Source organism: Muscardinus avellanarius, assembly GCF_963383645.1.
Source record: "Muscardinus avellanarius genome assembly, chromosome: 12".
In the NCBI taxonomy this organism is placed as follows: Eukaryota; Metazoa; Chordata; class Mammalia; order Rodentia; family Gliridae; genus Muscardinus; species Muscardinus avellanarius.
In genome coordinates this window covers 107,448,422-107,461,198 of record NC_137798.1, presented here as the reverse complement: position 1 = coordinate 107,461,198, position 12,777 = coordinate 107,448,422, and positions in this window count along the sequence as shown.

Below are 12,777 nucleotides of genomic sequence, written 5' to 3'. Positions count from 1 at the left end.
TCAGCCTCCCAAGTACTGGGATAACAAGCATGTGCCACCATATCCAACTTTTTAAGATTATTATTATTATTTTTTTTTTTTTTTTGGTGGGAGTGGGAGTGGAACCCAGGGGCTTTACCTCTGGGATATACCCACAGACCTATTTTTGTATGTGTATGTGGCATTGGGGTTCCTGGAAGCCCTTCTACCTCCGGGCTACACTCCCAGGCCTATTTTTTTTTTATATCTTTTTATTTGGAAACAGGGTCTCTTGCCCAGCTCTAAATTTTTTTTTTTTTTGGTGGTACTGGGGGTGGAACCCAGAGGCTTTCTACCTCCGGGCTATACTCCCAGACCCATTTTATATTTTTTTGGAAACAGGGTCTCACTAAGTTGCTGAGAGCCTCACTAAGCAGCTGAGGCTGGCTTCGAACCTGCGCGATCCTCCAGCTCAGCTTCCCCAGTGCGGGGCTTACAAGCGTGCGCCACCACGCCCGGCTTTATTAATCCAAAGTTTAGTAGCCACATTTTTCTTTTGAAACAATTTGGAAGGCCGTAAGTAGGCACCAAGGCAACTCCACCCCAGACCTGGCCAGGCACATGCCAGGAGTGAGAAGGCCCCAGAGCCCCCCATGAGGTTTGGGGCCCGGCCCTGCCTTCCCAGGGTAGGGCACAACGGCCCCACAGCACCCTTCCAATGGCCTGCTGTGTCCTGAGACCACGCGCTTACAGAGGACGAAGGCACACTTTCTGGGTCTCCCTGTGGCACACACTGTCCTGGGAGAAAACTGGGCAGGACCCAGAAGCCTGGACAGGACCCCCAGCAGTGAGGGCCCCGGCAGGCGCGGGGAGTCTTGTCGGAGATTGAGACTTTCATCCCCGGGACCGTCTTACTCTGACCAAAAGTTTAAGTTAAAACATAAAAGACACTGGTCTAGGATGCACCGTGTAGCCATGCTGGGAAGGAAAACAAAAGAAAACCATATCCGTGAAGGAACAGGGACAAAGGACGGTATGACTGACCACTGTAACAACACTAGCAATACCTTGTACAAATCTTTAAAGAGATGGGGCAGACGTCGCTCAGTGGTGGAGAGCTTGCCTAGCACGTGCAAGGCCCTGCACATCCCCAGCACAAGAGGGAATAAGATAAAAAAGTGTCCCTCACAACATGATAAAATGGTGCAAATGAAAACTCCAGGGTACAAACCTAGGAGACTTAGCCCAGGCCCCACAGATCCACACCTCCCACAGCCTGCAGGGGTCTAGTTTTCTGTCATCTCCTACAAGGTATTAAAACAAAACCAGCCAGGCATGGTACGCACGCCTGGGAGCCCAGGACTTAGGAGGCTGAGACAGGAGGATCGATTTTGTGGACAGCCTCAGCTACTTAGTGAGGCCCTGTTTAAAAATAAAGACTAGAAAATCGGGTGTAGCTAGAAAATCGGGTGTAGCTTGGAGGCAGAATGTCCCTAGGTTCAATCCTCAGTACCTGGGGGGAGGGAGAAGAGCCATTCAAATGACTGAGTGGTAACCTGATAAAAGAAAAGAAGAAGGCGTGGCGGCGCACACTTGTGATCCCACCGCGGACAGCCTCAGCTACTTAGTGAGGCCCTTAGCAACTCAGGGAGACTCTTTTTCAAAAAATAAAGAATAAAAAAATATATAGACTGGTGGTGTATCTCGGAAGTAGAATGCTCCTGGGTTCTGTGCCGGGTAGCACAAAAAAAGAAAAAAAAAAAATAAACAGCCCAGAGGATCCGGGTTCATGGCCAGCCTCAGCTACTTAGTAAGACTTCCCAGAATTTAGTGAGACCTTGTTTCAAAATAAAGAATAAGAAATTGCTGGGCATGGTGGAGCACACTTGTAATTCCAGCATTTGGGAAGCTGAGACCAGAGGATTGCAGTTCGCGGCTAGCCTTAGCTACTGAGTGAGGGTCTCTGCAACTCGGTGAGACCCATCTTCAAAATTAAAAAGACAAAGCCAGGCAAGGTGGTGCGTGCATGTAATCCCAGCATTTGGGAGGCTGAGACAGGAGGACTGTAGTTCAGGACAGTCTCAGCTACTCAGTGAGGCCCTTTGCAACTCAGGGAGAGACCCTGTTTCAAAATAAATAAAAAATAGAGCCAGGCGTGGTGGCACACGCTTGTAATCCCAGCATTTGGGAGGCTGAGACAGGAGGATCGTGGTTTGAAGCCAGCCTCAGCTACTACCTAGTGAGACCCTTAGAAACTCAGTGAGACTGTTTCAAAATAAAGACTAGAAAAAAATAGGGCAGAGGTGTAGCTTGAAGGCAGAACACCCCTGGGTTCCACCCCCAGATCTGCAGTAAATAAATAAGACTAAAAAGATAGAGTTGGGGTGTAGCTCAGAGGTAGAATGTCCCTGGGTTCAGAGAACTGCAAGTTTGAGATCAGCTACTGAGTGAGGCTCTCAGCAACTTAGTGAGACCCTGTTTCCAAATAAAGTATAAACTAGGTCTGGGAGTGTAGCCTGGAGGTGGAAAGCCCCTGGGTTCCACCCTCAGTACCACAAAATAAATAAGTAAGAAAGATAGGGCTGGGGATGTAGGGTATAGCTCAGAAGTAGAATGTCTTTTGCTTCAATCCCCAGTACCACACACACACACACAAAGCAAAGGCCAGGAGCTGGGCGTGGTGGCGCACACCTGTAATTCTAGTACTTGGGATTCTGACAAGATAGTGGTTTGAGGAAAAAAAAAAAGCTGAGTGGTGTAGGGGTAGGACAGCTCAGAGAGAGAACGCCCTGGGTTCCATCCCCAGCACCACAAAAAAGAAAAGAAAAGAAAAGAAAAAACAATAAAGGAGCTGGTGTGGTGGCGCACGCTTGTAATCCCAGTACTTGGGAGGCTGAGACAGGAGAATCACAGGTTTGCGGCCAGCCTCCACTACTTAGTGAGGGCCTCTGCAACCTAGTGAGACCGTTTCAAAATAAAGAATAAAATAGCCTGGGGATGTAGCTCAGAGGTTGAATGCCCGTGAGTTCAAACCCCAGACACACACGGCACAGGCTGAAGCTCAATGGAAGGCCAGCCCTGGGCCCAAACCCCCATGCCACAGGAAAAAGGAAACAGTTCAGAGGAGCCTTCAGTGGCTCTGCGGCCTGAGCCAGGGAGCATTGGCGGGAGCAGAGGCATACAAGCCTTCCCTGCCACCCCCACGCTCATGGGTACCAACACAGGCCTCCGTCCATGTTCCTCTCCGGCCGTCCACCTGCACACGGTCACAGATGCTGGCCCCGGCGGGGCCTCAGGACAGCCTGCCAGGTAGAAGGGGGATGCCCGGGAGCCGACATCTGGGACTCACACCTGCCGGGCGTCCTCGCAGGAGACCCCAGCCCCTTCCGGGCTTGGTCCCGCCAGGCCAGGACAGCTGCCCAGGTGACCAAACCCCAGCAGCCCACAGAACAGACGCCCACTCAGGAGGGCACGGCTTCTCACTCCATGTGGGGCAGGAGGGAGCCAGCAATCCACCGTGAGCACAATGCCCTGCCAGAGATCTTGGCCAGAAACAAGGGGTCAACGTGGCGCTCCTACAGCAGAAGCCCACAGCCAGGGCCCTACCAGGCAGGGCTGTACCTGAGGGATGGACCTGGCCCATCTGGCTGGGTCCAATCCATGCAGGACCCCAGGCTCAGCTGGGCGCCTGGACCTGAGCCCTGGTCTGTGAGGCCCCAGACAGGACAGGGCTGGGGCAGAGGGCCAGGAGGGCCCAGGGGACGCCACACAAACATGTCTGCCCAGGATCTCTGAAGACTCACCTCTGGGGCCAGGGCCAGATGGGGCCTGGCTCTGGTCAGCTGGTGTGTCCACACAGCTCCTTAGGAGAGTCCCCACAAGACACGCACAGAGCAACAGATCACCCCACACCAGGGGAGACGGAGGCACAGGACCGTGTGGGAACGGGAGGCCAAGTGGGGCCCTCTGCAGGCAGGGCTAGGCTGGGTCCAGGCCCCCAGGTTTGGCATCTCCCTGCCAGGCAGGTGCAGCCCGAGGGCCTGGGTTCCCCTGGCCCGGAGGCCGGCCCCAGTAGCCCGCACCCTGGCCTCCCGCCTTCTGTGCATTTCTTCATACGCATGCGCGACTACACAAACCCCTGCGAGAGAAAAGTGTGCTCACGATGGGATGGGAAAGTTGGGGAGCGGCGCCCAAGGCAACAGGGCCTTCATGGGTGAGGAAGAATCTTCCAGAGTGGACTGACGGGCTGCAGAGAACCCACCAGGTCAGGAGCCGCTGGGGCCTCGTGTCCAAAGATGGCCCAAGGAGCAGGGGTTGGGAGCTTCTGGAGGGGCAGCCAGGCCCCTAGGCAAAGGTGTGAGTTAGGGTGCAGGCAGGCCCGCCAGCCCCTGGGAGGCTGCGCTGGGGCTGGAAGGACCCGTCCGGGGGAGCGGGCTGGTTGGACCATGAAGAAAGGGAAGAGCATCCTGGGTACCCGAAGGCCAGGGTGGCAAGAAAGCGGGGAGGGAAGAATAGGGGGTCCCGGGCGCTGTCCTGGCGGACACACTTCCATGACAGAAGCCACAGTGCAGCTGGGAAGGGGCAGCGGGGTCTGAGTCCTGGGAGGCCCAGCACCAGGGAGGAGACCAGCATCAGCAGGGACCAAGAGTGGGCAAGGCCACCCACTTCTCTACCAAAGCACCGGTTACAGGGGGTCCAGAGTCCCCCCCCCCCACCAGCGCCCCCGGCACAGAGCAGAGCAAGGCTCAAAGCCAGGGGCTTGCTGGGGCCGGCAGCACCGGGACTGGCCCGCGAGGAAGCCCAAGACCCCAGCCCATGCCAACCGGCTGCCTCTCCCCAGGGTTTCGAATATGCCTCCCCGTGGGCTGGGGTGGGCAAGGAGTGGGGAAAAGTTTGGGTTAACTCAGATGTGCACTTGGCACGAGGGCTCCCTGCTCTGGACCCCCAAAGCCCGCCGGGGGAATGCCCCTGGCCAGGCGGCAGTGGCTCCCCCGGGCACTCGGGGTCCTGGCTCGAGCTGCCCGGCCTGCCCGGCCACTGCAGAAGCCCGGCGCCAAGACCCCAAACTCCGGCCCCCGGCAGGGCAGCGGGCCTCCAGGCCACGTGCTCCAGCCGGGGGCTCCGGGGCGGCCCAGGCCCGGCCGGCCCGCGGCCCCGGGATGCTTCCGGCGGGCCACCCAGCCCCCAACAGGTGGGCAGAGCCCCCTCCTCCGGCTCGCCCACCAACGCCCGCGCCGCCGGGCGGCCACGGGGCCATCTTGGCTGGGGCGCGGGGGGCTGCCGCGGGAAGATGGAGCGCGGCGGCGGGGCGGCGCGGGGCGCGGGCCGCGCGGCCGCGGCGGGGGAGGGGCGGCGGGCCGCGGCATAAAGGCCGTGGCGGGGCCTTACCTCCGACCCTGTACATGTTGGCGGCCATGTCGGGCCGGCGGCGGGCGCGGGCGCGGGCGCGGGCGCCGGCGGGCGGGGGCGGGCGGGGGCCGGCGGGCGCTTTAAAGGGGCCGCGCTGCTGCTCCGCCGCCGCCGCGCCGCCGCCTCCGAGGCCGCCGAGGCCGCGCAGGGACGGGAGGGCCGCGGCGCGGGCGGGAGAGGAAGAGGAGGAGCGGCCGCGGGCGGCGGGGAGGGGCCTCGGGCGCCGCCGCCCACCGCGCGGGCCGTTACCCGACCCGCGCCGCCGGCCGCGCGCCCCTCCCCGCCGCCCTCCGCCCGGCCGCCCGGAGGTGCCCAGCCCGTGGCTCCGGCCCCAGAACACCCTCCCCGCCGCCCGCCGCCCCTGGCCGCCCGGAGATGCCCGCGGCCCCAGCTCCCCGCCGTCCGCCGCCCTCCACCCGTGGCCACCTGGAGGTGCCCAGCCCGTGGCCCCGGCTCCCCTCCACCCGTGGCCACCTGGAGGTGCCCAGCCCGTGGCCCCCGCTCCCCTCCACCCGTGGCCACCTGGAGGTGCCCAGCCCGTGGCTCCGGCCCCAGAACACCCTCCCCGCCGTCCGCCGCCCCTGGCCGCCCGGAGATGCCCGCGGCCCCAGCTCCCCGCCGTCCGCCGCCCTCCACCCGTGGCCACCTGGAGGTGCCCAGCCCGTGGCCCCCGCTCCCCTCCACCCGTGGCCACCTGGAGGTGCCCAGCCCGTGGCTCCCGCCCCAGAACACCCTCCCCGCCGTCCGCCGCCCCTGGCCGCCCGGAGATGCCCGCGGCCCCAGCTCCCCGCCGTCCGCCGCCCTCCACCCGTGGCCACCTGGAGGTGCCCAGCCCGTGGCCCCCGCTCCCCTCCACCCGTGGCCACCTGGAGGTGCCCAGCCCGTGGCTCCGGCCCCAGAACACCCTCCCCGCCGTCCGCCGCCCCTGGCCGCCCGGAGATGCCCGTGGCCCCAGCTCCCCGCCGTCCGCCGCCCTCCACCCGTGGCCACCTGGAGGTGCCCAGCCCGTGGCCCCGGCTCCCCTCCACCCGTGGCCACCTGGAGATGCCCTGGCCCATGTCCCTGGCTCCCCTGCTGCCCCTCCACCTGCCCATGGCCACCCGGAGATGCCCAGCCCATGGCCCCAGCTCCCTGCCACCCTCCACCCATGGCCCGGGTCCCCCTCCGCCCATGGCCACCTGGAGATGCCTGGCCTGTGGCCCTGGCTCTCCACCGCCCTCCCGCGTGTTACCCAGCTGGCCTTGTAGGCGTCCCCAGGTGCCCCCTCCCCACCACACTGGACCGTCTCCGGGCCCTCAGGCATCCCCAGCCTCCATGCGCCTCTCTGGCTGGCCCATCGGCTTCCCCAGATGGCCCTCCCGAGCACTCTTTGCCCTCCTGTGGGCCCTCCAGGCATCCCCAGCTCGGACCCCTCTCTGTGGGCCCTTGAGCAGCCCCAGGTGCCCCTCCCGGCCCCCCTTGCCCTCCTGTGGGACCTCCCTTGAGCCCCTGCATTCCCAGGAGGCCTTCTTTCCAGTGTGGTCCCTTCCTCAGCTCTTAGGATAGGCTGTGGGGGAGGGGAGGGGTGTTTGGGCTCCAGGACGGACGGCCTGAGCACGTTCACCCTGGAGTCTGTGGCTGCAGGGAGACTGCCCTCAGTTTGAGGGCCATGCCTGTGCAGCAGCGGGAGGAGCCGGGGGACCTGGAGCTCAGAAGGGAAGGGCTGGGCAGGTGGTCAGGGCCAGGCCACAGAGGGGGCACTGAGAGCAAAGCCAGGCAGGCCGGAGGAGCGGAGGCCATGGAGCCCACGCCATGAGCAGGGACAGTGCCATTGGAACTGGCCAGGACCTGGAGCAAAGAGGCTTGCTGCGAGGGCATTCGTGTCCGATCGAGATTGATAGGGAGAGCAGGAGAAGAGTGTAGGGACGGCAGTCTCCACGATGAGGGGGCCGGCCGACGGCAGCCTCCCGCCCTCCCTGTGCTCATCTGGACCACCGGTACCCAACAAGCTGGGTTGAAGGTTAGCGCAGTGAGCAGTACTGAGGCAGCTGTGCAGCAGAGAGCATGAATGGCACCCCTTCGTCTTCCATCCCCGTCACAGGACAGGCTTCTTCACACAGCCATGTCCCGGTGCGAGGACAGCACAAGGGTCCTCCAGCCCCATCCTCTTCCTCCTGCAGGGGCGGCCGGAGGTAGACCCTCAGGGCCAACTCTGGGAGATGGCCCAATGCCAGGCCGCCCATCAGAGAGGACCCAGCTCATAGGTGGGCCCGGCTCCTGGAGTCCTGTCACTCTGTTCCCCCTGGGTGCTGAAGAAGTCGCTGGATACATCACCTGCCCTTAATCTAGCTCGGGGGCAAGCAGAAGGTCTCAGGCCAGCTACAAGAGGGACGAAGAAGAATGAGTCCATTTGGTAGGTAGCAGAGCAAACTGGTTCAGGAGAGGAGAGCTGCTTGCGCTCCCAGGAGGTGGCTCAGTGACCACATCAGGAAATCCCACAGAAGCCCTGGAGGAAGGGCGGGCGCGGGCAGGCGAAGAACCCAGCTGCGAAGAAAGCACAGGGGAGGCCGGCCTGGATGGCCGCGGGAGCCAGAACGCGGGGTCGGTGCTCAGGATCTCCGGTGCTCGCTGACCAGACGGCACTGTGAGAGGAAGACTTCAGAGCCGAGGAGCACGCCCAGGGTCTGCAGCCTTCACAGAATACGGCAGACACAAGGCGGGCAGAATGTCGATCACTAAAGGCAGGATGAAGTTAACGCCAGTGGTTCACTGGGCTGTGGCTTTCTGAACCTCTGTGTCAGGCTGCAGACCCCTGCAGACAGAGTGTGGGCCCTGGGGTACACATGGAGGGAGGGACACATGGGGCCTGCTGCCACCGTGCCCGGCTGGCGCCACAGGACCAGTGGTAAGGTACAGACACGACTGCTCACTCCAGGAGGCTGGGGAAGGAGGAATGGTGGCTGCTGGGCCCGGTGACCTGCACAGCCTGTGTTCAGCAGGCCCCTAAGGCTGCTGTGTGGCGAGGGGTGAGGAGGCAGAGCTGCAAGAAAGTCTTCTGGAATAGCAACGGCCGAGCCTCAGGAAATCAGTGTTGTGTCATCCACACGACCCCTGTCCTGCCTGTTACTGAACTTCAAGAATCAGTGAAACAAGCTGGATGCGGTGATGCACGCTTGGAATCCCGGTACTTAGGAGGCTGAGATAAGAGGGTCACAGGTTCGCAGCCAGACTCAGCTACTTAGGCCCTCCACAAATTAACGAGGCCCTGTTTCAAAAATAAAGCCGGGCGTGGTGGGCACGCTTGTAATCCCCGCGCTTGGGAGGCAGAGACAGGAGGATCACACAGGTTCGAAGCCAGCCGCGCGCGCTGGCTTAGGAGACCCTGTTTCCAAATAAAAATGTAAAAATAGGTCTGGGAGTGTAGCCCGGAGGTAGAAGGGCTTCCAGGAACCTCAGTACCACCAAAATAAATAAATAAATAAATAAGGCAGGGGATGTAGCTTGGAGGTCAATTGCCCTTGGGTTTCATCCCCAAACCCGCAAAAATAAATAATTTAAAAAGCTGGGCGTGGTAGCGCACGCTTGTAATCCCCGCGCTTGGGAGGCGAAGACAGGAGGATTGCGCAGGTTCAAAGCCAGCCGCGCTGGCTTAAGAGACCCTGTTTCCAAATAAAAATTTTAAAAAGTATAAAAAAATAGGTCTGGGAGTGTAACCCGAAGGTAGAAGGGTTTCCAGGAACCCCAGTACCACAATAAATAAATAAAATAACAAATAAAGAATAAATAAGGCAGAAGGTGTAGTTCAGAGGTCAAATGCCCCTGGGTTCCATCTCAAAACCCACAAAAAAAAAAAAAAAGAAAGAATAAACTGAGTGTGGTGGTGGCGTACACTTGTAATCCCAGCATTCAGGAGGCTAAGACAGGAGGATTACTGTTCACAGACAGCCTCAGCTACTTACTGAGGCCCTCTGCAATTCAGTGAGACCTTGTATTCAATAAAGAATAAAAATAGGGCAGGAGGTATAGCTCGGAGATCGAATGCCCCCGGGTTCCAACCCCAGACCCGCAAATAATAAATAAATAAAATAAAGAATAAGCCGGGCGTGGTGGCGCACACTTGTAATCCCAGCATTTGGGAGGCTGAGACAGGAGGATTGCAGTTTGCGGACAGCCTCAGCTACTTAGCCCTCCATAACTTAGACCCCGTTTCAAAATAAAGAATAAAAAATAGGGCTGGGATGTAGCCCAGAAGTAGAATACCCCTGGACTCAATCCTGGTAAAAAAAATATATATTAGGGCTAGGGTGTGGCTCAGAGGTAGAATGCCCCTAGGTATAACCACTAGTACCACATTAAGTAAATAAATAAATAGCTGGGAGCTTGCTTGTAATCCCAGGACTTGAGAGGCTGAGACAAGAGGATCGCAGGTTCAAAGCCAGTCTCAGCAATTTAGCAAGGCTAAATTTTCAAATTTAGAAATTTAGACCCTGTTTTCAAATAAACAAAATAGGGCTGTGGTGTAGCTCAGAGGTAGGCTGTTCCTGGGTTTCATTCCCAGTAACACACATGCAAATACACACACACACACACACACACACACACACACACACACACACGCAAACACACACATACTAAAAATAAAGATTTTTAAGAACTTAAAATCTAGTTGTGCCGGGCGTGATGGTGCATGCTTGTAATCCCAGTACTTAGGAGGCTGAGGCAGGAGGATCGCAGGTTCATGGCCAGCCTCAGCTACTTAGTGAGACCCTGTTTCAAAATAAAGAATAAAAAATAGGGCTGGGGGTGTAGCTCGGAGGTAGAAGGTCCCTGGGTCCCATCCCCAATACTGCAAAAACAACCTTAAAATCCGACCTGAAGTCCAGCCAATACACAGGTATCAAAGCAGAGGATGTGAAGGCTTGGTCAGTGCGCCTGCTGGCACAGGGAGTGTGGGGGACTCTGGAGCTGGGGGTGGGATGTGAGCATGAACCTAGCCATGGGGAAGCAGTCATGACCACAGGGAAGTGGGGGACGCCAGCCCCAACCCCACGGCTCAAAGCTGGAGTCAGTGATCTCCAAACTGAACCGTGTTGCTGAAAAATGACACCCATCTCTTATGTTTCTGTAATTTCTAAAAATGATTTTAGGAGCCTGGCGTGGTGATGCACGCTTGTCATCCCAGCCTTTGGGAGGCTGAGACAGGAGGATCGCGGTTCGCGGACAGCCCCAGCGACTTAGTGAGGCCCTTTGCAATGCTATGAGATCCTGTTTCAAAATAAGAATTAAAAAAAAAAAGTAGTACTGGGGGGGTGTAGCTCGGAGGTAGAATGTCCCTGGGTTCCATCCGCAGTACCAAAAAAAAAAAAGATTTTAGGAGAACGTTCTTAAGTCGGGGCCAGAGTCGCTTCCAGCAGGTATGCCTTAGAGCGTTTTACATGTGTGAGAAGCTTGTTTTCCATACCTTGCGAACATGCCTAGAAGTAGGTGGCCTAAGCCTCCCAGATGCTAACAGCAGCCACTGCAGCGAGCTCGAGAGTCAGTCCTATTCTCCGTCGCACTGCTCGGTGGCGAGCGGGGCTCTTTGCAAAGCCAAGGAGATCATTCCTTTACCGGGCACCGCTGGGCCTCTGTGCGAGGCCGCAGCCTACATCTCCCAGCCGCCTGCTGCCTGGTGTGCAGAGCGGGCATGCCGCCGCCCAGGGCCAGCGCGTCTCCGCCGGGCTGGGGCTGGGCTGGGGCAGGGCACCGGGCTCCCGGCGAGCACGCGCCCGGGGAGGCGTCTCCGGCGCGCGCCCGCCCGCGGCTCCTTTCTGGCCGAGCGAGCGCAGCTCCCGGGACGCGCAGGCGCCTCGCCGCGCGGGGTGGGGGTCCCCGCCCCTGGACAGGCCTGCGGTCCAGCCGCGGTGAAAGCGGTGTGAAGCTTGCTGCTGCAGCACTGTGGGCCTTGGCTGGGGGCGCCCCTAGCCCCCACCCGCGGTGCTGCTGGCACTTGGCTGTGTCCCCAGGCCTGCGCCCACCACCCAGCTCCGCCATCACCCCTTGGCGACAGTGCGGGTGGAGGCGCACGCTTGTGATCCCAGGACTTGGGGGGCTGAGACAGGAGGACCGCAGGTCCACAAACAGCCACCTCCTGAGGGTCTCTGTGGCTTAACCAGACCCCGCTTCTAAATCGGGCTGGGGGAGTAGCTCAGGGGTAGTATGCCCCTAAGTTCAACTCTCAGTACTAAAAATAAACCTTTCTGTTCATCCTCAGATGAGCCCCCCACCGACGTGTCTGCCGTGGACCCCTACTCACCCCAAGGCAGGCCTCCAGCGGGCTCCTTGCCTCCCAGACCCTCTGTTACTGAGTTTCCCAGCAGAGAACTAGACACCAGGGGCCAGGCCGGTTACTGCGCACAGCACCCAGCCCCTGCGCAGTGGAAGGCCTCAACTGGAAGATCATCCCGGGTCTGGGTAGGTGCTCCGCCACCGAGGGGCAGCGGGAGTGTGGGATGGAGGGCCAGGAGCGGCAGCAGCAGGGCCGTCCAGCAGGAACCCGGCTGCCCAGTGGGTGCCTCTGGGCAATCTGTTGCAGAGCAATGGACCCCCCCCCCCACCTAACCAAATGGTCCTCAGGCCTGCCACCTGTCCTGCACCCGCCCCGTGGGCAGGCCCTTGGCGCCAGTCCTACTGAGGGGTGGGGTGGCTGGCCCTCCCAGAGTTACCTTCTGGAGGCAGCCCCAGGAGACATTCGGCCAGGCAGGCCCCACCCAGGAGTCCTTTAAGGCCATGCATGGACTTAGCTCCCACTCTGCCCCCTGACAGTACTCACCTGCACCCCCATCTCCACATCTTTGTCAGGGTGTGCAACCCCCCCCCCCCCCCGAGCACCTTTCATTCCCTGTGCTCCCTGGCCTGCTTTCGCCATCCCAAGGGAGCCTGACAAATGAGGAGGACCCCTAGAGTGGACCCAATGACCTCCAGGGACTCAGGGAGAGCCCAGCAGGAAGGCGCAGGTCCGGGAGAGGGATTCCTTGCAGGAAGAAGGGAGGGAGTGGGAGCCAGTGTCCAGGAGGCGCACAGGCCCGGCTGCCCTCACCTCCTTTGGCCCAAAGCCCCTCCAGCCAGCCTCCCCTGCTCAGAAGCCCACAGCCCACGCTGAGTCCAGGGCCTCCCACGCTGCCCTCCTGCGGGGCGGCTCAGTCTCCCCCAAATGCAGCCTGCACCCGCAGCTTCTCCAACCGGCTCCTCAGGGCCTCCCCGGACTCCTCTGTCCATGCCCTTGTCCACCTCCCGTTCTGGTCCAGAGTCGGCGGGCACCTCCCTCCCCAGGGAGACACCCGTTGTGTTCCCCACCAGTCAGTCCTGGGTCATCTGTGCCTATCCAGCCTGGAGAGGAGGAACCCAGTGGCAGGTGGCGGTGACCAGCATGCCCTAAAGCAGACCCCCCCG